Source organism: Schistocerca piceifrons, chromosome 1, assembly GCF_021461385.2.
Source record: "Schistocerca piceifrons isolate TAMUIC-IGC-003096 chromosome 1, iqSchPice1.1, whole genome shotgun sequence".
In the NCBI taxonomy this organism is placed as follows: domain Eukaryota; kingdom Metazoa; phylum Arthropoda; class Insecta; order Orthoptera; family Acrididae; genus Schistocerca; species Schistocerca piceifrons.
Window position 1 is genome coordinate 166,543,667 of NC_060138.1, and position 24,617 is coordinate 166,568,283.

The following is a 24,617-nucleotide window of genomic DNA, read 5'->3' on the forward strand; positions in this document are numbered from 1 at the left end:
AGATTCCAGAAAGGTGGCTCGACTGAGATTGCTATGTATACATTCACTCATCAAATAGTACAAGCCTTAAATAACAACATACCGCTAGTTGGTGTTTGTATGATTCTTCCAGGGAGTTTAATTCTGTAGATTATGATACTCTCTTAGGAAAATCTCAAGTGTTATTAAACTGATGGCTTTTCACACATCTAGCTTGAATCGTACTTGAACAGAACGCAAAAGGTTGTTTTACCTAAGTCAGACAATGTCATTGCACCGGGATTCGAACCACCACCCACAACAGAAGCGGGGTGTTATCAAGACGTTAGCGGACAGAGCTAGAAATATTTGTGAACCTGAGTTGCTCGACGCTGAGATGGAACATCTCCACAATGCACTAATGAAGAACGGATATTCGTCCGCCGAAATAAGACGTGCGTTGAGACTGCCACCCAGAAACCATAGTGACGTACAGGCTACTGCAAAATCTAAGGTTTTCCTGCCGTTTGTTAAAAATGTAACGGAAAGAATAGGGAGGATCTTGACGAAGCGGAATATTACCGTAATTTACAAGCCCACCAGGAAGATACAGGAATACCTTAGGCCTGCCAAGGACGCTCGCAAACCATTGGAAAAATCTGGAGTGTATAGGATCCCATGCAGCTGTGGTGATGTTTATGTGGGTACCACCAAAAGAACTGTTTCTAAACGTTTGGAAGAGCACAAGGGAAATTGTAGAAGAGGAGAAATGGAACGATCAGCTGTTGCGAAGCATGCTTTCCAGCCAGGGAACCACAATATTCGTTTCGAGGAGACGCAAGTACTAGCGGCCACGAGCGGATACTACGAAAGGTTCTACAGGGAGGCAATCGAAATCGCTAAACACCCAAATAATTTCAACCGAAAGGAGGAGGGCGTCAAATTAAACGGTATGTGGATGCTGGTGTTAAAGAAGATGTGTACCACCCGTCCACTACTGGGTGATGGCAACGGCGATCGACAGCGACGGACAGCGGCCAATTGCACTGACGTTTTCAAAACACGTGACGTCACGCCGCGGCGCGGGGGCGCGCGGACACGGAATTTAGGGGCAGTCAGTAGCGAGCCAGTGTGTGTGTTGGACCTTCCATCAAGCTACGGACCCCCTTGAAGATGTCTCCCGCAGTCGGAGACGAAACGTTGGGAATCACCACAGAATTCATCAACCGACCACGGCATAACAGCCCGGATAATTATAATGGACATAATGTCATAAAAGCAGAAAACAAATTTCAGCGACTGAGATAGAGATCACAAAGAGTGTCCCAGAGGGTTCAATTTTGGGTTCGCTACGATTATCATACACAGGTATGTGAATGACCTTCTACTTCACATTCAACAAGTAAAACTGGTACTTTTTGCAGACGATAATTGTGTGGTAACAAATCCCACTATAGAGAAAGCAACATGGTATTTTCCAAAGAATTATTAAGTGTCTCTGGAAACGTTCTCTAAATTTGAAAAAAAAAACACACTAAATTCAGTTCTGTACAAAAAATAGTCATACCAACAACTGATGTAGTACAAGAGCTGGGGTCAGTAAATAGGCTAGGATGCTCAAAATTTTTGGGTGTACATATTGATGAAAATTTGAACTGGAACAAGCATGTCACAGAGCTTCTCAATGAATTTCCGCTCTTCGTATAATTACTGATCTTGGAAGCAAACGTATCCTACAATAAGAAGACAAAAAGGTATTACAATAAAATCCCAAGATTGTGTCACAAATTTAATAAATACGTGGCGATTGTCGAAGTTTTAATTGTCACCTCCAAAATCAGTGATTTTATTTTATTTTATTTTATTTTTTTTTTTTGTAGGTACATGTCTGCGGTTCTGGTATGCGCTAAAATTACTGCGACACTATTTTAGAGCGCTGCTAATGGAGTCACAACAGAATGGCGGAGCGTAGTGATAACGTTCGAGTCATCAGTCTTGTGACCGGTTTGATGTTGCCCGCCACGAATTCCTCTCATGCGCTAATGTCTTTCATCTCAGAGTAGTCATCACACACTACGTTATTATTTATTTCTTTTATGTATTCCAATCTCTCTCTTCCTCTACAACTCTATTACCACGGAAGATATTTTCTAATGGCTTAACACATGTCTCCATATACATGATTATACCACAGTTCATATTTAAGTGCCTGGCGGAGGGTTCATGGAACCACGTTCAAGCTATTTCCCCACCCTTCTACACTCGAACAGTGCGCGGGAAAGACGAACACTTAAATCTTCCCGTGCGACTCTGGTTTATTTGATTATGATCATCATTTCTCCCTAATGAGGAGATCCTGCCGCAATAAAGAACGCCTTTGTTTTAATGACTGCTACACCAATTCGTCTATCATATCCGTACCACTATATCCCCTATTTTGCAATAATACAAATCGAGTTGCGCTTCTTTAAATTTTTCCAATGTCCTCCGTCAGTCCTATCTGATGTAGATCCCACGCCGCGCAGCAATACTCCGTAAGATGGCGAACAAGCGTATTATAAGCAGCCTCTTTAATAAACTCCCGAACAGGTCATGAAGGCCCAACGGTACCGACCGGCCGCCGTGTCATCCTCAACCACAAGCGTCACTGGATGCAGATATAGAGGGGCATGTGGTCAGCACACCGCTCTCCCGACCGTATGTCAGTTTCCGATACCGGAGCCGCTACTTCTCAATCAAGTAGCTCCTCAGTTTGCCTCACAAGGGCTGAGTGCACCCTACTTGCCAACAGCGCTTCGCAGACCGGAGGGTCACCCATCCAAGTGCTACCCAGCCCGACAGCGCTTAACATCTGTGATCTGACGAGAACGCCTCTTTAATAGACCTGTTGCATTTTCTAAGGGTTGTGCCAGTAAATCGCTTTGGTTTGCTTTCCCCAGAACATTATATGCTTGATCTTTCCAATTGAAGTAATTCGTAATTGTAATGCCTAAGTATTTAATTGATTTACAGTCTCTAGATCTGTGTGATTTATCGCGTAACCGAGATTTACAGGATTCCTTTATTAATCATGTGGACGACTTCATATTTTTGATTACTTAAAGTCAATTGCCACTTTTCGCACTGTGGTATCGTCCAGAGATCGCGGTGCCACACCAAAGTCGGCAACGGGAATTGATAACACTGATATTAGGGAGAGTTCGCTCCAATCCGTAACAACCAATGGGAGGCAGTCACTCCTGCAGACCAGGCCTCCCTCTCAAATAGCAGCGCCCTCACGCTGAGCTCAATATAGTGTGGAGCATTCGTGACCTCATCTGAAGAAGTCAACATCACAGTGTACGGCCAACGAGTTAAACTCTCCGATGAGCTTTTACTTTAGTAAATTTTGAACATTGTACCTTAAGAGAAGTTAGTTTGTAAGTGCATCAACTGATGTTTTGCTAGTCAACGACAGTTGCAAATTATCTAGTGCTCCTGTGGAAGAGAAATGTGTCAAAGTTAAATGCATCTTTTGTTCAGTTATGTAATAAAGAGAATTAATATTTCATGTCTTCTTGTTTGATGAGCCTTCGCACAGGGCAATCAAAGAACCCACAGTTATGGCCAGACGAAAGTAGTTTCGTCTGATCGTAACACACAACATACAGATATCCTGCTTAAATCATCGTCTGAAGACTGAACAGGATGGTAAATGACAGCACCTACATAGTTTGCATTGAGCAGAGGCAGCAGATGGCCTATTGCACCTCCTTGGAGAACACCCCACATTAATTCTGTGTCATTCTATTACTTACAAATTTATTTCTTCCCCCAGTTCTATTGGGTACACCTCATTAGTTACGCGATATACCCATCTAACCCTAGCGTTCTTCTGCAGGATCACATTTCGAAAGGCTCTAACCACTTTTTGTCTAACCCGTTTATCGTCCATGTTTCACATAAAAATATTTTCAACACTTAAATTTATATTCGATGTTAATTTTTTCTTCTTCAAAAACGCTTTTCTTGCTATTGCCAGCCAGTCTTTAGTACATGTACATTATTTGTTTAACGACGCATCCACATTCACGTCAGTCTGTGTTTCGTCAATGTAAGACGGAAGTGTCGTCATGAAACGGACCACGTCTCTATCAGGGTTCACATAAGGTAAGTAAGGGACAAGGACATAGTACAGGCGTCCTTCGCATATCGCTGCATCACTGCTGTGAACACGGTTGTGGTGGGCGCTTTGGAAAGGCGCGTTCTTGCACGCAGAGCCGCCTGGCCGGGCGCCACGTCACGCATGAACAGAAATTTTGACTGCTCGCTGTGTTGCTGCCAACGGCCTACACCAAAGATGATCGGAGAAAGAAAAAAAAACAGGCGCTTCTTTCAACGCGTCTTAGACGCGCAAGGAAAACAAACTAACGTTACCTTTCATTTCCTTCGTTGCGTCTGTTCATGATCTCAAGCACGTGGGGAAGACTACTACAGAGGGCTCGGTAATTTCCGTTGCAAACTTCTAAGACTTGTATAGGGAAGTGAGTACATAATACACTACTGGCCATTAAAATTGCTACACCACGAAGATGACATGCTACAGACGTGAAATTTATCCGACGGAAAGAAGATGCTGTGATATGCAAATGATTAGCTTTTCAGAGCATTCAACAAGGTTCGCGCCGGTGGTGACAACGTGCTGACGTGGGGAAGGTTTCCAACCGATTTCTAATACACAAACAGCAGTTGACCGGCGTTGCCTGGTGAAACGTTGTTGTCATGCCTTGTGTAAGGAGGAGAAGTGCGTACCAACACGTTTCCGACGTCGATAAAGTTCGTATTGTAGCCTATCGCGATTGCGGTTTTCCGTATCGCGACATTCCTGGTTGCGTTGGTCGAGATCCAATGACTGTTAGCAGAATACGGAACGCTGGGTTCAGGAGGGTAATACAGAACGCCGTGCTGGATCCCAACGACCTAGTATCACTAGCACTCGAGATGACAGGCACCTTACCCGCATGGCTGTAACGGATCGTGCAGCCACATCACGATCCCTGAGTCAAAAGATAGGGACGTTTGCAAGAAGACAACCATCTGCACGAACAGTTCGACGACGTTTGCAGCAGCATGGACTATCAGCTAGGAGACCATGGCTGCGGTTACCCTTGACGCTGCATCACAGACAGGAGCGCCTGCGATGGTGTACTCAACGACGAACCTGGGTGCACTAATGGCAAAACGTCATTTTTTCGGATGAATCCAGGTTCTGTTTACAGCATCATGATGGTCGCATCCGTGTTTGGCGACATCGCGGTGAACGCACATTGGAGGCGTGTATTCGTCATCGCCATACTGGCGTATCACCCGGCGTGATGGTATGGGGTGCCACTGGTTACACGTGTCGGTCACCTCTTGTTCGCATTGACGGCACTTTGAACAGTGGACGTTACATTTCAGATGTGTTACGACCCGTGGCTCTACCCTTCATTCGATCCCTGCGAAACCCTACATTTCAGCAGGATAATGCACGACCCCATGCTGCAGGTCCTGTACGGGCCTTTCTGGATACACAGAATGTTCGACCGCTGCCCTGGCCAGCACATTCTCCAGATCTCTCACCAATTGAAAACGTTTGGTCAATGATGGCCGAGCAACTGGCTCGTCGCAGTACGCCAGTCACTACTCTTGATGAATTGTGGTATCGGCACCACGCTATCCAAGCTCTGTTTGACTCAATGCCCAGGCGTATCAAAGCCGTTATTACGGCCAGAGGTGGTTGTTCTGGGTACTGATTTCTCAGGATCTATACACCCAAATTGCGTGAAAATGTAATCACTTGTCAGTTCTAGTATTTGTCCAACGAATACCCGTTTATGATCTGTATTTCTTCTTGGTGTGACAATTTTAATGGCCAGTACTGTATGTTGCACAGGAATCCATGTCCGGAAACGTGCCGTTTTCGTTCTACGACGGTTTCAATTTAAATGTGTTACACGTTCACGTCTGCTGAGGGAAAGAGAAAAGCCTCGGAGTTGCTTGCTCTGGAATGCAATAGGGTGGACAGGATTATGTGCATTACGTGAGACAGACTCCTGATGTCACTTAACGTCTACCTTGCTGCGAGACCTATCCAGTGCCTGTGCGTCTCCGAGACAGTAAACATGGTTTGGTATAGGTTTTCAGAATACACAGACATGCTCCTTGTGTGTGGCGAAGTTCGAGGTAACAGAAGAGCTGCAAGTCGGCTGTATCACGAACGTTTCCCGCAACGTAGCATGTCAACGCAGAAACTTTTTGCCTAAGTTACGCAGCGGCTCTGAGAAACAGGTACCTTCACTATGAAGAGGCAGAACTGTGGTTCTCCACGGCAACGCTGCTCGCCCGGATTTGAAAATATAATGCATCACGTTGAAGAGAACCTGGTTAGTACTCTAAAATTTGAGTGTGGAATGCGTCTTAGCCACAGTATCGTCTTGGACGTTCTGCGTGAACAATAATAAAGTCGGTATCACAAGGGTTTCACGCTATGGGTCCAGCCGATTTACCACAGCGCGTTGCCTACTACACGTGGTTCCTGCTCAGCTTCATCGACACATCCTTATTTCCAAATCGAGTTCTGTTCACATATGAAGGTAAGTTCACCAGGGAACATGTTCTGAATTCGTGAAAGTCATGTCTGGGCAGACGGAAACACTCGTACCACACATTTTCAGGGATTTCAGCACCGGTTTGGTACTAACATGCGGGCAGGTATTCTGGACGGTAACGTGATTGGGCCATACCTTCTTCTACTCAAACTAACTGGTCCCGCATACTTAAGCTTCCTATCAAATGTCCTCGACCCGTTCTTGGAAGCTGAGGCACTGAGTGTCAATAGAAACAAATGTGCTTAAGTGATAAATGGATGTTTCGTTATCTTTTCTTTCGAATTGTTGTCTGATAATTGTACTGAATCACGCCTATTTCAATTCCTCAAGCAGATGTGAATGAGTTAAGCGTCTGAACTGCAACGGTACGTTCCTGGACATGGGTTCTTATTCAGAGTATTATGAACTCACTCCCCTCTTCATATCCCAGAAGCCTGGTAAAGCGTATTACTGGAAAGATTCTGGGGCAGTGTAGTGCGATCTGTTCTGGAATATTGCTCCAGTGTTTGAAGTTCTTATCAACTAAGAGGTCGAACTGAATCAGAAACGCGCTACTATGGTTGTAACAGGTCGCGGTAGCCAATTAACGGAGGTGTTCGCGGAACTTAAATAGAAAAGTTTGGAAGAAAGACAACGTTGCTCTTGTAAAACTTCTTGACAAATTTTGAGAACCCGCTTTTGGGAACGGCTACCACAGTCGTGTATCTCGTGTGTAGGTGAACAAGACACAGGCGACTAGACGGCACACATTCTGTCCCTTATTCCTTGGTCAATGCTTGGAAGTAATTGAACAAAAATGTTGCAGATTTTGGTACCAAGTACCCTGCTCTACACTGTGCACAGTAGCTTTCGGAGAATGAATTTAGATACTGATACAGAATGACTTTGACGGACCCAACAACATAACTCTTACTCCATGTCGTAGCTGCGAACACGGACTACGTGGCCTCCAAATTTGAACGCTTTTCTGTTCATAAATGATGTATGTGTATTCTCGATTAACCTCCCCCTTATGTCGAATCCGGCCAACTGCGGGCCAGGTAAAACACCCACAAGAGTTGTTCTTTCGAATGAGGTTCTCCTTATCTCTCCACTACTTTATTATTCCTTCACTCTTTGTTACTTTCATACCTGGTTGAAGATTCTTCCAAGTTTCCTCTGTTTTACTCGCAGAACCCTTAAGTTGTTTATTCCGATTCTAAATTTTCCTCAGCTCCGGCTGTCGTCTTCTGTTAAGTTTATCTCTTCCAAGTCTTTTTGGGTATATTCTCGATTAATGTATACTGACAACTTTATTTTGTCGTACTGGGATCCGAACGCCGATTTCGCGCTTGTCGTCAGCACTCGCCTTAACCATTAAGGTATCTACGCAATCTTCCAGGTCTCACAGGAACTTCTGTTGTTTGTTCCCACGTATGATTTCGAACACTACGACCAGAGGCTTCCCCATGGGTACCTGGCAACAGCACGATTGCGGGAACGGATCGGTCACAGTGAATGGGAGTCAGACCTGAAGGCGTCCTCACATAGTCTGGGTTTTAAGGCGACATTCGCGATACGCCTTCTAGTAAGGCATAAATTTGAACTGATACTACAAATACTAATCCTGAAGTGGAACCAATACCTGAACAGTTTCTACTGATAGTTTCCCATGTTGTTGCCTTGGCTCTGATTTAATCCCTAGTGATTGATTTATTTGGTTTTAGTCCATTTCATGCCCGCCCCCGGTAGCTGAATGGTCAGCGTGACGGATTGTCAATCCTCTGCTGACGATTCCCGGCTGGGTCGGGGAATTTTCTCCGCCCAGGGACTGGGTGTTGTGCTGTCATTATCATCCTATCATCCCCAACGACTGCAGGTCGCCGAAGTGGTGTGAAATTATATATATATATATATATATATAAAATCAAGGAAGTATAAGCTATTCTGAAACCTTTTTAAAATGAAATAAAGATCACAGGAAAATGTTTTGTACTTACGAACTGATTACGAGTACTTACGAACTGATTACGAAAAATCTTGAACACGCACTTTTCTCGATACTGATTTTAGTAAACGCAGACTGATGAAGTACCACATGCACGAGAGAAATTTTACAACTGTTTCATCATCTACAATACGAGAATGTGCAATAGAATACTTTTCTACGATGACACACTGTGAGTAAACTTCATAGGGAGGGCCGACATTGAAGCTGGTGTATGCTCACGGACACACAAAAGTAACAACTCATTTTCGAACGACCAGTTGCAGGGTCTGCTGAAGTGGAACGTAACAACGTTATACCGACGAGCGTATTTGTGTGCACTCATGCTTACGATGCGAATAGCAGCGGACAGTATTACTGGAAGAATGTGGTTATTCAGAGGCCTTTGAAGGCGAGTGAGAACGACTTCTGCTAGTCTATTGCTTGTGCTATAGGGAAGTGTAAATTGTTCAAGCTAATAAAGAAAACCACTCTGTTGAACTGCAAATTAATGCACTTAATGCCAAGAATAATATAACAGCCTAAAATTCCTATACAAGTGCTTTTGAACTTCAGCAGTAGGTTTCCTCCTGCCTTGTGTCGAGACTGTGCAGCCAAGGCCACGTGCTGCTAAGCACATCTGACATGCAAACATACTGTCGCAACCACGAAGAGCAAATTCCTCTGAAAATGCCGCCCATCGACTAAACCGCACCAACCGGATAACTGTGTCACGACTTGGGAGTGCTCATAATTAGGTAGATTGTTTCACTTACACTTGTGATATGTTCGATGGACGTTATTTCGGTGTTGAATCTACATCACAGGGTAGCAGGATGGCCAAAGTGCTGCATTTGTATTTGGTGTTGACGAAAAGCGTCGGTTTGTTTCCCTTTACGAACAAACTGTATTTAAAGCGGAATTTTACGTGGCCACCTCAAAACAACAATCCCAAATTAGTCTAATGTCATACTCGTGTTATCTGTATATATCAACCGCGAGAGAGAGAAAAAGAAAAGAAAAACAAGTACCCCTATAGCAGTGTTGCTGCGTGGCGTAAGTCGGCGCGGGCCCGAGCAGTGCCGTCGATGCTGGATTCCCGTTTAATATTTGTTGGATTGGATTGTTTGGTGGAGGAGACCAAACAGCAAAGTCATTGGTCTCATCAGACGGGAAGGAAGTCGTCCATGCACTTTCAAAGGAACCATCCCGGTATTTGCCTGGAGCGATTTAAGGAAATCACGGAAAACCTAAATCAGAATGGCCGGACGCGGGACTGAACCGTCGTCCTCCCGAATGCGAGTCCAGTGTGCTAACAACTGCGCTACCTCGCTCAGTATTTAATATTTGTGTTTTATTGTACCTGTTAATACATATCGATAAAAAGAATATCGCATTAGACTAATCTGGGACTGCTCTATTGAAGAAGCACGTAAAATTCCGATTTTAAAAAGAAAAGAAACAAACCGACGCTTTTCGTCGACACTGAGTGTCATATGAAAGACGTTATGAGCATTAGTTATTTGGGCTCACTTCAGCTAGACATTACAAAAACGAAATTGAAAATATCAGTCGAAAAAGCGGAGAAAATGCGCGTGACAGCTCTTAAGACAGACACCGTGTATATACAACGTGGAGAAAAATTGAGTCACGGAATTTTAACCTTGGATAGCTGATGCTAGTAGGAACCAATATTACTAATGTTGTGTAGGTCGACAACGCACCATTTTTAAACTACGGAAATTTGGCGCCACGCGCTCCGATTTCCCGTGGGATTGCCCTGTTGCCACTCGTCGGTTGATGGGCAGCGCTATGGCCGTCGGTTCACACATACAAACGTCCCTCACCACGTCATTGCCTCTACGTCATACGCACGCGTATCGAATAGGTCTTGCCGTTTGTCTCCACCTTAAAAAATGGTTCAAATGGCTCTAAGCACTATGGGACTTAACATCTGAGATCATCAGTCAGCTAGAGTTAAAATTACGTAAACCTAACCTAAGGACATCACACACATCCATCCTCGATGCAGGATTCGAACCTGCGACTGTAGCAGGCACGCGGTTCCGGGCTGAAGCGCCTAGAACCGCTCGGTCACAGCGGCCGGCTGTCTCCATCTCACGTCAGAGCCAATCGCAGCGCGTGGTACCATGTTTCCGTAGTTTAAAAATGGTACGTTGTCGAGCTACACAACATTAGCAATTTTGGTTCCTACTGGCATCAGCTATCCAGGGGTACTTAGCAAAACTTTATCAGTTTTTCGAAAATATTAGACACACAGTAGGACTACACATCACAACGGAGATGGTAACGTCTTACATCTATAGTTTCTGAGTGCTAGGGAAAGTGAAAATTACGTCCTATTAGAATAAAATTTCATTTTTAACATTGGTATGAAGCTATGTCATCATTCAGTATAACTTTAGTCTGAAGAAACTATTTTTTCCTAGTTTCTGGCGTCATGCCCGAATGGAAAACACTTTCAATTAAAAAGCGGCGTACTGGAATCTGCATGCCACAGGCATTACAGACTGGAGGGTCACCCTGTCTGTAGTCGAGTGAGGACTACACTTCGCCTCAGTGGCCAGATGGAGACGATTAGTTGATTTTAGCCACAGCAGGTTATTGCCTGTCACATCCAGCCATTCTTGTTCCGACCGAAGCATGATCCTCCAGATAAACAGCAAGGATTAAGCGCGTAGGGGAGGGGGCGGCACATTTAGCCACGGTATTTTTGGTAGATGCTTCCCTGGCAGTCGCGTCTCAGTCCCCATGTGCCCCGTAGCGCAGCTGAAAGGTACATCGTCCCTCGGGCTATAAAGACGGAGAACGGTGTTCTGGAGGTAATATCGACGGATGTGAATCGAAGACTTGCAAATCCCGATCGCTGACTTGCGGTTGCGGATAACGTTTTATCCGCTCGGTCCCGAACCCTTAAAACCTCGCCGGTGGAACTGTAAGGAACTTCAACATTCCGCAACACACAGCGGCTAGTTTTTAATATTTCGTCCGCTGGCAACAGAAAAGTTTGGCCGCCACGTTTCAGTGCGATGTCGTTTCGATTATGGAGCGGAAATGACCTCCGACAGCAAAGAGGAAACTGAAGCAATCACTGCGATGGCGACACCGACACGATCTATAATCGCTAAACGGCGCGCTGTTCTCGTTACTGCTGACGTCGCAGCATGCAAGCAGTATGACACTAACACATTCCCAGCAAAAACTACACAACGGTAACGAGTATCACGTGCCAGAACGGTGTCCCACCAGTTGCTAACCGCACCAAGTAATGCGTATTACTCTGTTTATAGCACCTTAGAACAACTGCAATTCATCGTCAGCTGCATCTCAACAAGTATTTGTTACTTAGTTGCTAGTACACGGCACCACATGTTGGAAACATTCGCGAGAATGCCGCTGGATAATTCGCCAAAAACCACAGATATTTGGACAGCTCGAGAATACTACTTTTTCGAATAGAGGTACACTTCAGACGCTCACGTTCAAAAAGGAGATGTTTCTTCCAATACAAGCTTCGTCATCATTCCTGCGCTTTCGCAAAATCTTTATCAACTTCCGCCTTAAAGATAAGAACAGTATTTTTACTTTACTGTAACTTATCAGGTACCTGGACAAGCGTCAGCACATCATCAGTAGTATATTGTGGTTTATATAAGATACTCAAATACCTGCATGTAAAGCGTACAGCGCTTGCGCTAGCTTCCGAGACAGGGAGGTGAGCTACAACCAGATGGAAACAGCGCGGGGGATTCACTATAGTGTACTGGTACAACGGCAGCCTGAGTTTCGGTTTTCGTCGGTTTCCCCAAGCATGTTTAGGCAAATTCTGGGCTCACAGAATGTTAACACGATGCACAGACAGGAGGCGCACACGACTTCCTTCCACTGGGTTACCTTGACTGTGGTATCACGTAAGTCACAAAGTGAATTAATAATATTAATTATAAAACGGCAAATCCTGAAAGAACAGACTCCGTACTAGGCAGCATAAACGCTAGATAAAAACAGTAAAATATGCAAGCTATTCAAATGCACTTTAGATATACTGTGAGTTATATTTTTGATGTTTTTCGAGTGGTAGTGGTGGTGGTGGTGGTGGTGGTGGTGGTGGCGGCGAAAATAATAGTAACAATGGTCAATACAATGTATTGAAGAAAGCCGTCTGTCATCAGCGGTTGATTTTCCTGAACTGTCTGAAAATCTCCCGAGCGGGGAAGTAAGTCTTTTGAAACAGATAGCCAATTGACGTAGTTTAAGAACCTCCACAGAGGAAAATTTTTTTCTAACATAAATAATATTCCAAAAATGTGAGCACCCGATATCGGTAAAATAGAAAAGTTTGGACAGTTGAAGTATCTATGAGAGGCAATGAGCCGTTCTAATACCTGCGCGCGTTAGGACGCCGATTTCTAGACTTGGGAAAGTGTGCCGACCCAGGAACGAATGCTCCCGACCGATTAATACTGAGATGGCGTGTTGGTACACACGTCCCGCCTCAGTTACACAATTTTAGAAAAATTGTCTCACACTTTCATGTGGATAACATTACAAGCAAACAGAGTACAAAATTACTGTGCGTGTGCCTTTGAGGCGGGGTGGGGGCGAAGGCGGAAGGGGCGGCGACACAAAAAACATCCGGCCACCCTCTCCCAATGAGACTGCCAAATCCGAAAAGTAATACGCCGACCCCGTGAAGATACGGGATACGGGCCAGAGAAAAGAAGACCCAGGAGAGTCAGCAGGGCAAAATACGCTAAAAAATTCTATCAATGAAGCTGTGCGGAAAACGAATAGAGTAATAATTAATATTTGAAACAATAAGAACTCATCGATAAATATAAAATATATTACAACAAAGCGATGTACGCAAAGGGCATCCACACAAGCGAATCCCGAACACCGAATTATTATTTACACAAAGCAAACATAGTGCAAAGAAGGAAGCGGGACAATTTTAGGTCCAATAAGAAGCACGTAACCCTGGAAATTAAACAGTAATTACAAAATATTTTAAAACGTACAAAAAATAAACACTACATAAAAAATGATTTCACGTACATTTACGAAGAATGAGCGATAATAGGCTAAAAAACAGCTTGTTAAGATAAACACAATGGAAAAGAATGAATATACGTTCGGAAACAAAGAAAGTATTTAGAAATACAGAACACGAATAAAGCGAGTAGCAGCACAGAAATGCTTTCATAAGGAAAATGGTAAAAATAGAAGAATTCCAACGCAGAAGCGTCATGAGAACACGTGAGAAATGGTTTTGAAGATAGCTGGAGATGTTTCGTGTTTTTCAAATTCCTTTATTACGGCGCTCTGCCATGATTACTTACAAGCAGCAGCAGTACGGTTGAGTCATCCTGCTGCTGCGCTTCTTACTTTCTTCCAGTACTACTCCATTTCATAGACGTTCTTTCATTTTTTATTTTCTTTCTTGCTTCAGACTGAACCCCCCACGCACGCACGCACGCACGCACACACACACACACACACACACACACACACACACACACACACACACGTGTGTGTGTGTGTGTGTGTGTGTGTGTGTGTGTGTGTGTGTGTGTGTGTGTGTGTGTGTGTGATGGCCTTAGGTTAGTTTGGTTTAAGTAGTTCTAAGTTCTAGGGGACTGATGACCATAGATGTTAAGTCCCATAGTGCTCAGAGCCATTTCAACCGTGTGTGTGTGTGTGTGTGTGTGTGTGTGTGTGTGTGTGTGTGTGTGGGGGGGGGGGGTTCAGTCTGAAGCAAGAAAGAAAATAAAAAATGAAAGAACGTCTATGAGATGGAGTAGTACTGGAAGAAAGTAAGAAGCAACTGAACTTGCCACGTGGTCCTTGTCTAGATATCACTGAAATATACAGAGATTAAAAAAAAAAGTTTATTAACTGACGTGGCACATATGGCATACAACAAATATCAGAATCACATAGGAACTGGGGGACGCGAAGACTATCCGGGCCTTCTAAATTTAGTAATTTGCTACAAATGAACGCTCACTATAGGAGATTCTCAAAAGTTTTGTCCCGATGCATCTAGGCACGACTGAGAACGACGCCGCATTGAACGGCTACCCGCTTAAAGACACCTGGTGTATCTTGAACTGCTGCCGCAACATTCCAGTTCACTACTCCACCGGCGATGTAATCGGTGTTTCGCTCACAAGGCCCTTCAGATACCACCATAGGAAAAAATCGATTGGGACAGATCTGGCGATCATGGTGGCCATGCGACCACCTCACTGCGACCTATCCAGCGGCCGGGAGGGGTTGCCTGCATATGTGCCCTCATTTGTGTGCCGAAATGCGAGGGGAGCTACGTCGTCGTGGCATCGAAAGCGTCCAAGAATAGACATGGGAACATCATTCAGCATGTCCCGCAGAATCTCTCGCAGGGATACGAAATACGTGCACTCATCTACATCTATACTCCGCAGGCCACCTGACGGTGTGTGGCGGAGGGTACCTTGAGTACCTCTGTCTGTTCTCCCTTCTATTCCAGTCTCGTATTGTTCGTGGAAAGAAAGATTGTCGGTATCCCTCTGTGTGAGCTCTAATCTCTCTAATTTTATCCTCATGGCCTCTTCGCGAGATATACGTAGGAGGGAGCAATATACTGCTCGATTCCTCGGTGAATGTATGTTCTCGAAACTTCAACAAAAGCCCGTACCGAGCTTCTGAGCGTCTCTCTTGCAGAGTCTTCCACTGGAGTCCATCATCTCCGTAACGCTTTCGCGATTACTAAATGATCCTGTAACGAAGCGCGCTGCTTCTCTTTCTCTTCAATCAACCACACCGGTGAGCAGTATTCAAACAGTGGGCGAACAAGTGTACTGTAACCTACTTCCTTTGTTTTCGGACTGCATTTCCTTCGGGAGAAAGTACGGCCCAATTAAACAGTATCGCACACCTTCAGGAGAAATTTTCGTTGTGAGGCATTCGTACGTGTAGCATCAGCCTACGTACGCAGGTTGTGAACATTCATCGCACCCTCGCAGAACGCAGCCTCATCAGTGTAGAGGACACTCGCTGTGAATCTTCGGTCGGCAAAGAATTCCTGCAGAACCCAACGCGCAAATCCGATGCGCTTGTTGCAGTCCGGATATCAGGGTTCAGTGGCGCGGGATACACCTCGCGTTCTTGTTGACGGCGCACGCTTCACCCTTTCGAGAACTCTTTCTTTCGCTCCAACTGTCCGTGTCGTTCGTTGGCGACCGGCACCCGGTTTGTTCACTAGAAACGAGCCGGTTTCGCACAATCGGCGATGCAGGGTGGCGAATAATGTGCGGCACGGCACCATTCTATCGGAATATTTTGCACGATACAATCGCACGGCTTCTTGTCCATTGTAATTGGCCGTGCCACAAATCAAAATCAATTTCACCATTTCGCAATACGTGTAGCTAGACATATTCCGAACGCTTCCACGGCGTGAATGGCAATGGTCTTCGTCCGTGCGCTCCGGCCGTGTTCGTACACAAACCCCTTCTCGGTGACCGTAGCGCACCGTCGTTGAATTCAGCCACAGTTAATTATTTTTACCTGTTTTGTACTACTATTTTATTTTTAGTTTTATCTACCTTTTTTGATGTGCTGTGTCCAATCTTGAAATTTGAGCATTCACAATTCCCGCAAAGATCGGCTCTGAATTGATCCTTGTTTAACAGATCTTGGCTGCACTCGTCCAAATTTATCTTGGGAACGGGCGCTGATAACCTTGCTGTCGTGCGCCCTAAACCACTAATCATCATCCATCATCATCCATCATCATCCATCATCATCCATCATCATCCATCATCATCCATCATCATCCATCATCATCCATCATCATCCATCATCATCCATCATCATCCATCATCATCCATCATCATCCATCATCATCCATCATCATCCATCATCATCCATCATCATCCATCATCATCCATCATCATCCATCATCATCGATTACTGATCCTTGTATGGCCAATGTGCCATGTCAGCTTGTAAACGTAATTTTAATCACACTGTATAACCAGTGCTGTTTTTCTGGGGGAACGCTGGGGGATGCGTACCCCTGAACTTTTTTGTCGACAAAGTAATTTTTTTTTACGATGTTGAGAACTTTGAAGAGTGCCAAAGATTTATTTCACGGACAAATGTTTTATTTCTTTTTTCGTGTTGGTAAATGCAATACGAACGATACCAGTGCAGTTTTTGGTGGGAAAAGCGATGTCATTGACTGTTTCAAGCCTTTCGAATCTGCGGCAACCGTTCTCGAGAACCGAATCGCTGGCAGCCAGTTCGACAAACATGTAGTGCCCTCGCCCGTTAATAGTGGGCGATCGTAATGCCAAACGCATATGCGTACGCTCAAACGCCGAGCTAGCGATAGATGTCTCTATGGCCCCGCTACCATAATCCTTCGTGATTCATTGCCATCTTTGTTTTGTTGTTCTTTATTTGTTTGCGTTTGCTGTTCCAGTCTTGTTTGTTGTGCCAAGTTTTACAGTGTGTCCTGTCTTTCGCTGCAACTTTTAAGTTAAGTTGGAGGTGAGAGATGAGCAGAAAACTAACAAACTATTTTACTTGTTCTCCTTCATCTAAAAAACCAAAAACTGTCAATTTGTGTGCGAGTGAAAAGCCAGGAAGTTCAACATCAGTGGATGACGAAAGTGAAACTGTAAACCTGAGCACTGAACCTACATGTGAAAATGCAGTGAACGAACATGTGCATGATACAAAATTAAATGATCGTCCAGAATGTTGGACTTTGGAACAAGAAATAGCATTTTGTGAGAAAAATGACTGGTTGATAGTTTCAAACAAAAAACTAGACTGCAGAATTTGCAAAGAAGTAGGAAGTTCAGGCGTAGAAAGAAATAAACAAGGCATGAACATTGCACAGCCTTGAGCTACAGTATCTGTGTCATCTTCAGATGGTTCCAGAAAAGAAGAAATGCTATCTTTGCGTAAAAAAATATTTAAACATAAAGAAAGTTCCACTCATTAAGCTGCTACCCAAATAATACTTCGTGCCAAACAGAAGATTATGGAAAATGACGTCATGGCTAAAAGCAGATGGGTTGTATCCCATGCTTCAGTTGTAAGTAATTTTCACTGCATTATATCCAATGCCGGAGTACCCTCAAACTTTTTTTTTTTTTAGAAAAAAAGCACTGCGTTCAACAAAGACTGTGAAACTACAAAATAGCTAATTACTGGCCACAAGCAAGGGTACAACAGTTATTTTCGTTAACAGCTGTTAACGAGCGGAGGAATAGGCGTAAGACGTATAGGTCCACGTCACTGCGGCCTGGCTTCTGTAATAGTCTGAAGTGATGTGTCTACGAATGATTCAGCTACATTAAAGGTCACTGTGCAGGCCCTACCGTGACTAACTGGATGCTGCTATGCTGAAGTAGTACTCAGATACTCACCTGCAACAGAAGAAAAATAACTGTCACGAATGTACATAAAAATAGCAACATATCAACCTGTAAATAATAATAATAATAGTAAAAGTAAGTGGCCGGCGCTGGAGATGAAATGGGCGTGGCCTATGACACTTAACATTTCAGGATTCTACACTGCAAATACAGGGTTATTACAAATGATTGAAGCGATTTCACAGCTCTACAATAACTTTATTATTTGAGATATTTTCACAATGCTTTGCACACACATACAAAAACTCAGAAAGTTCTTTTAGGCATTCACAAATGTTCGATATGTGCCCCTTTAGTGATTCGGCAGACATCAAGCCGATAATCAAGTTCCTCCCACACTCGGCGCAGCATGTCCCCATCAATGAGTTCGAAAGCATCGTTGATGCGAGCTCGCAGTTCTGGCACGTTTCTTGGTAGAGGAGGTTTAAACACTAAATCTTTCACATAACCCCACAGAAAGAAATCGCATGGGGTTAAGTCGGGAGAGCGTGGAGGCCATGACATGAATTGCTGATCATGATCTCCACCACGCCCGATCCATCGGTTTTCCAATCTCCTGTTTAAGAAATGCCGAATACATGATGGAAGTGCGGTGGAGTACCATCCTGTTGAAAGATGAAGTCGGCGCTGTCGGTCTCCAGTTGTGGCATGAGCCAATTTTCCAGCATGTCCAGATACACGTGTCCTGTAACTTTTTTCGCAGAAGAAAAAGGGGTCTTAAGCTGTAAACCGTGAGATTGCACAAAACACGTTAACTTTTGGTGAATTGCGAAATTGCTGCACGAATGCGTGAGGATTCTCTACCGCCCAGATTCGCACATTGTGTCTGTTCACTTCATCATTAAGAAAAAAATGTTGCTTCATCACTGAAAACAAGTTTCGCACTGAACGCATCCTCTTCCATGAGCTGTTGCAACCGCGCCGAAAATTCAAGGCTCGTAGCAATTGTAAACGGTAAGGCTTCTGCTTTAGCCTTTTCCGTAAGATTTTCCAAACCGTCGGCTGTGGTACGTTTAGCTCCCTGCTTGCTTTATTCGTCGACTTCCGCGGGCTACGCGTGAAACTTGCCCGCACGCGTTCAACCGTTTCTTCGCTCACTGCAGGCCGACCCGTTGATTTCCCCTTACAGAGGCATCCAGAAGCTTTAAACTGCGCATACCATCGCCGAATGGAGTTGGCAGTTGGTGGATCTTTGTTGAACTTCGTCCTGAAGTGTCGTTGCACTGTTATGACTGACTGATGTGAGTGCATTTCAAGCACGACATACGCTTTCTCGGCTCCTGTCGCCATTTTGTCTCACTACGCTCTCGAGCGCTCTGGCGGCAGAAACCTGAAGTGCGGCTTCAGCCGAACAAAACTTTATGAGTTTTTCTACGTATCTGTAGTGTGTCGTGACCATATGTCAATGAATGGAGCCACAGTGAATTTATGAAATCGCTTCAATCATTTGTAATAGCCCTGTATATGAAACCATCGCTCTCATTCCAGGAATAAGATGACAAGTGCTGTTACCGAAATATTGTACAGAAATTAATGGATAACCCTGCTCGAAACTGGAAATTTACTTCCCAATTTTTACACTCCTGGAAATGGAAAAAAGAACACATTGACACCGGTGTGTCAGATCCACCATACTTGCTCCGGACACTGCGAGAGGGCTGTACAAGCAATGATCACACGCACGGCACAGCGGACACACCAGGAACCGCGGTGTTCGCCGTCGAATGGCGCTAGCTGCGCAGCATTTGTGCACCGCCGCCGTCAGTGTCAGCCAGTTTGCCGTGGCATACGGAGCTCCATCGCAGTCTTTAACACTGGTAGCATGCCGCGACAGCGTGGACGTGAACCGTATGTGCAGTTGACGGACTTTGAGCGAGAGCGTATAGTGGGCATGCGGGAGGCCGGGTGGACGTACCGCCGAATTGCTCAACACGTGGGGCGTGAGGTCTCCACAGTACATCGATGTTGTCGCCAGTGGTCGGCGGAAGGTGCACGTGCCCGTCGACCTGGGACCGGACCGCAGCGACGCACGGATGCACGCCAAGACCGTAGGATCCTACGCAGTGCCGTAGGGGACCGCACTGCCACTTCCCAGCAAATTAGGGACACTGTTGCTCCTGGGGTATCGGCGAGGACCAATCGCAACCGTCTCCATGAAGCTGGGCTACGGTCCCGCACACCGTTAGGCCGTCTTCCGCTCACGCCCCAACATCGTGCAGCCCGCCTCCAGTGGTGTCGCGACAGGCGTGAATGGAGGGACGAATGGAGACGTGTCGTCTTCAGCGATAAGAGTCGCCAATGATGGTCGTATGCGTGTTTGGCGCCGTGCAAGTGAGCGCCACAATCAGGACTGCATACGACCGAGGCACACACGGCCAACACCCGGCATCATGGTGTGGGGAGCGATCTCCTACACTGGCCGTACACCACTGGTGATCGTCGAGGGGACACTGAATAGTGCACGGTACATCCAAACTGTCATCGAACCCATCGTTCTACCATTCCTAGACCGGCAAGGGAACTTGCTGTTCCAACAGGACAATGCACGTCCGCATGTATCCCGTGCCACCCAACGTGCTCTAGAAGGTGTAAGTCAACTACCCTGGCAAGCAAGATCTCCGGATCTGTCCCCCATTGAGCATGTTTGGGACTGGATGAAGCGTCGTCTCACGCGGTCTGCACGTCCAGCACGAACGCTGGTCCAACTGAGGCGCCAGGTGGAAATGGCATGGCAAGCCGTTCCACAGGACTACATCCAGCATCTCTACGATCGTCTCCATGGGAGAATAGCAGCCTGCATTGCTGCGAAAGGTGGATATACACTGTACTAGTGCCGACATTGTGCATGCTCTGTAGCCTGTGTCTATGTGCCTGTGGTTCTGTCAGTGTGATCATGTGATGTATCTGACCCCAGGAATGTGTCAATAAAGTTTCCCCTTCCTGGGACAATGAATTCACGGTGTTCTTATTTCAATTTCCAGGAGTGTATCACGCATATTTGAACCAATATCACTTCTGGCATCTATTTCGGTAAAATTCATCTGACATGTATTTACTACGTTCCTTAAAAAGTGCGTTAGTCTTCACAACTTGCTACCTCTCTATACGGTATGTTAACGAAGTATTCAGTATTTTGAGAGGTGGCAGTACGCAAAACAAACAAGAGCGAACGGTCCGTAAACATGGACTAAAACGCATTTACCTAAAGGGCTGGTGCATACTACCTTTCAGAATATGGAATATTTGTTTTTTAACACCACGCAAATCAAGGTCGTCTTCTTGATTTGAGGCAATAGTAGTCGAAACGTTTATCATCTAGTGTCACGTGAAATTTGGTGTTTATGAAAGTCTCCGTAAGTCTAGTATGGCGCTCATAGACATAGGGCAAAACTTCAGCCGCACTACGAAGTTTCTAGCTGCTTCATAATATAGAGTGCCTTCTGTCCCTCAGGTGACCTCTGGCGCTCCCTCGGCGCCTCACTGGCTGACCGACCAAGCAATAAGTTCGTCAAGTTGCAGTAAGTCCTGGAATAATTTATGATCGCCTGAGCTGCCGTCACCTGCAACAATACGTTTAAGGGTAGGTTTCTTCCCAATCACCAGGAAACCTGCAAACATTCCCGCAGTGTCACGAACACCAGATCCTCACATTTTGTTACATTTTTATTCCTGCTCTCCCAGATTTAGGGCTTCAGGAACTACGAAATTTTTACTGTCCATCTTCAGTATTGTCAAGATGCATACCCATTACAAAGTACTATTAATTATTACTTTAGGTATTGGATGTCATTACTGATGTAGCCATCACACACAAATATTTCTTGTTACCCAATCAAGTAGGGGCTATAACCATGCTTGCAAATGCACCATTTGAGTGGTTTCTCTTCCCTGAACAGATTTTTCTCTGTTCAGCATAATGATGAACGATCAATGGCTGCACTGTCATCAATCACTAAGCAAGAATTTTACTGCCCAATACATATTGTGTGTTTTCCAGATCTCCTCCTAAACCACTGGATCTATTTCAACCAAATTTGATATAAATACTGCTTATTATCTGGAAAGAAGTACTGCAGGGTTAAGGGACCAATTAGTTACCAAAGGGTTATGGGTCTAGAGTGGAGTGAAAAAGTGTCACGAACACCTGACATCTAGGCTACCCTGCAGGACTGGCATGTTGGGTTGGTAGTCTCAGAATGTGTTCACTAGGGTATACATACGGATGAGCACATCTGAGAAAAAAAAGAGAGGGGGGAGGGAGGCAGAGGAGGAGATGTATAGTGACAGGGAGCAGGAAGAGATGGACAGAGAGGAGGAAATGTGGAGGGGGGAGGAGGAGATGGTGGTGGTGGTGGGTAGGAGAATGGGGAAGAAAGGGAGATACAGGAAGCATGTGGAAGATGGAAAGGGGCAGTCGATACACGAAAAACGACGGTTTAAGGATAGAGGGAGAGAGTGTATGTGGTGAAGGGACTTGTGAAAAAGGGACAGGTTATGGTGAGGGTTGCGGAAGTGGAAATAAATACCTGGGCAAAGCCAGGTATTCAGATAGTATCAAAAAGCTACAAGCTGAATCAGCTCGCCACTGCCTCACGTAGCCCATTGCAGGCAGACACAGTAGTTCTGCCGTGCTCTGGTGTGGTGAGGTACAGACACACATCTACAGTTGCCAGACACCAATAGCTGTCTCTGGCCACTTGCTGTATTCCTATTCAAAGACCGTGTATGCTAGTCTTCAGTTGTCAGTTTACTGAAGCAGTACGATAATTGTCAAAATAACAAAAACATCGTCTTTGAAGGTATGAAGACTTCCGAGCACCTTTAAGTACAGTACATTTAAAGCATTATGTATAGAAGATCAGCTGGTTATGGAACGCGTATCGTACAAGCCTTTTAAACACGAAGCCTCAGGTTCGAATTTTACTTGTTACTTCTTTCTTTTTACAGTCATTTGAATTCTATATTTATTATCGAATAGAAATGCACATTAACACATAAAGACTGAATCGCAGTATTTTTAATAAAATGTCATAGGGAAGATTCGTACCACCGGTGTGTTCACTGTTTAACTCCCTTTTTTGCAGATAACCAGATTATGCTGGCGGATATGAAAGACGTACCTACAACGAGCTGCATGGTCATCATATATAAAGACAAAACAGTGTAACTAAATCATGCCCACAAAAAATTATAGTTATCTTTTCTAGAAAAGACGATTTCAGAGCTAAAAATCTTACTGGAGAGATAACGTATTCGACAAAGTCCATATATCCAGTTATCTGTGCTCTGTTAGCTGTTGTGCTTATGGTAATGATCCTGAAAGGAAAACGCAAAGGCATTCGACGTAATTAGAACGCTCCTGAACAAAACCAGGGAAGGAACAGCACTTAAATTTCATAACACTGTGGGAAACTTTACTGCTATTGAAAGAGCAGGGGTGGAGACCTTTGGCAGGACAGAAATTAATTGATCACAGGAGTAACCAGATAAGAGAAGGGCTCCATGCTCTATGAAAGTAGAAAAAATCCAACAGTTTTAGGCTGCTGTTCAAACATTGTTGTCAAAGAAGGTGTATAACATATCAAAATGCAGCATTATCAAAGTCTCATACTAACCCATCTCAAATACACTCCTGGAAATGGAAAAAAGAACACATTGACACCGGTGTGTCAGACCCACCATACTTGCTCCGGACACTGCGAGAGGGCTGTACAAGCAATGATCACACGCACGGCACAGCGGACACACCAGGAACCGCGGTGTTCGCCGTCGAATGGCGCTAGCTGCGCAGCATTTGTGCACCGCCGCCGTCAGTGTCAGCCAGTTTGCCGTGGCATACGGAGCTACATCGCAGTCTTTAACACTGGTAGCATGCCGCGACAGCGTGGACGTGAACCGTACGTGCAGTTGACGGACTTTGAGCAAGGGCGTATAGTGGGCATGCGGGAGGCCGGGTGGACGTACCGCCGAATTGCTCAACACGTGGGGCGTGAGGTCTCCACAGTACATCGATGTTGTCGCCAGTGGTCGGCGGAAGGTGCACGTGCCCGTCGACCTGGGACCGGACCGCAGCGACGCACGGATGCACGCCAAGACCGTAGGATCCTACGCAGTGCCGTAGGGGACCGCACCGCCACTTCCCAGCAAATTAGGGACACTGTTGCTCCTGGGGTATCGGCGAGGACCATTCGCAACCGTCTCCATGAAGCTGGGCTACGGTCCCGCACAACGTTAGGCCGTCGTCCGCTCACGCCCCAACATCGTGCAGCCCACCTCCAGTGGTGTCGCGACAGGCGTGAATGGAGGGACGAATGGAGACGTGTCGTCTTCAGCGATGAGAGTCGCTTCTGCCTTGGTGCCAATGATGGTCGTATGCGTGTTTGGCGCCGTGCAGGTGAGCGCCACAATCAGGACTGCGTACGACCGAGGCACACAGGGCCAACACCCGGCATCATGGTGTGGGGAGCGATCTCGTACACTGGCCGTACACCACTGGTGATTGTCGAGGAGACACTGAATAGTGCACGGTACATCCAAACCGTCATCGAACCCATCGTTCTACCATTCCTAGACCGGCAAGGGAACTTGCTGTTCCAACAGGACAATGCA

General features: G+C 45.4%; 1 protein-coding gene across 4 annotated transcripts in view; it reads right to left on the reverse strand.

Moving 5' to 3' along the window:
• Nucleotides 1-24,617, reverse strand: part of LOC124789301 (huntingtin-interacting protein 1) — a 523,418-nt gene that overhangs the window by 318,724 nt on the left and 180,077 nt on the right. The gene's annotated exons all lie outside the window — the stretch shown is intronic.